Below are 1,236 nucleotides of genomic sequence, written 5' to 3'. Positions count from 1 at the left end.
TTGCAGCCCTCTAGCCTCAGTAGTTTTTATTTTATTTAAGGTTAAAGTTAGCCATAATCGTGCTTCTGGCAGCGATATAGGACAGTCCACCACCGGGCCGTGCTTAAAGGTTCGTGGGCCGCTGCTCATACAGCATTGTACGAGACCACCGAAAGATAGATCTATTTTCGGTGGCCTTGATTATACGCTGTAGCGGCTGTACAGAAAACTCGATTGCGCCGAAGAAACTTCGACGCCATTTTTACTAGTTTATTTTGCTCCTTGCTTCCTCGCCGTGTTTGAAAGATAGGGTAGCCTGGTTGTTGAGAGAGATGAACGGCGAATGCGGAGAAAATTAAAATACAAAAACAAAATTTTTTTAAGGGTAGATGACCGCAAATTTATGAACCTTTGGAAAAATAGACCAAGTATGTGGAATTTTGAGATATGAATAAAATTTTATAAACCCGTGATGGTGAAGGTGCAAAACTTTTATCAAAATACACGAAGGATCAATGGATTTTGACATTGTGCGTGGTGTGATGTTCCAAATTACTCTTGTGTGTTTCATTTCACAACTGGAAATCGGCGAAATGCTGATGCTCGGTAAACTAGTTTTATATATATATGCAATTGCTAAATGTAAGCTACCTTATTCTATTCAGCATGGTTTGTGTTTGTGTATGGTTTGTATTAAAACTGATAATTCTTATAACGAATGAAAATAAAAAGTAAATAAAGATTTGCGTTAGCACTTCCAAAATTTTGATGTTATTCATCCTACATGATATCAACTACCAAGTGTCAGCGGGTATGCCCAGTTTCTTTGGGAGTGGGATAGATGCATATAGAGCAATCCATTGCATCTAACCAAAGTTTTCATTCAAAGGTAAGTAAGCCATTAAATAAAATAATGACAGTTATGCAGTGAAAGCAAATTAGAGAACATTAAAGTTAGTCAAAAAAAATTCCACAGTTCACAAGGCGTTACGATTAGAGATCATTATTTTAAAGGAACCAAGGAGAAATATGTCTCAGTTAAAATTAGTCAAAATTCCACGAGTAGGCTATACATTCTTCATATCATTCATTCGCAACTGTATGCCACATTTGAGTGGGTCAGTATCGCAGCCAAAAATCCTTTTGAACGATTTTTTTTTTTTTTTTTACCATAAAACAGCCTAATTATTTTTCTGTTTGTTTTTCTCTTGCCGATTCTTAATGACTTTTTTATGCCGCGGAAGACCGAGAAGACAT

Source organism: Macrobrachium rosenbergii, chromosome 28, assembly GCF_040412425.1.
Source record: "Macrobrachium rosenbergii isolate ZJJX-2024 chromosome 28, ASM4041242v1, whole genome shotgun sequence".
Lineage (NCBI taxonomy): Eukaryota > Metazoa > Arthropoda > Malacostraca > Decapoda > Palaemonidae > Macrobrachium > Macrobrachium rosenbergii.
Note: the sequence above shows the minus strand (reverse complement) of the source record.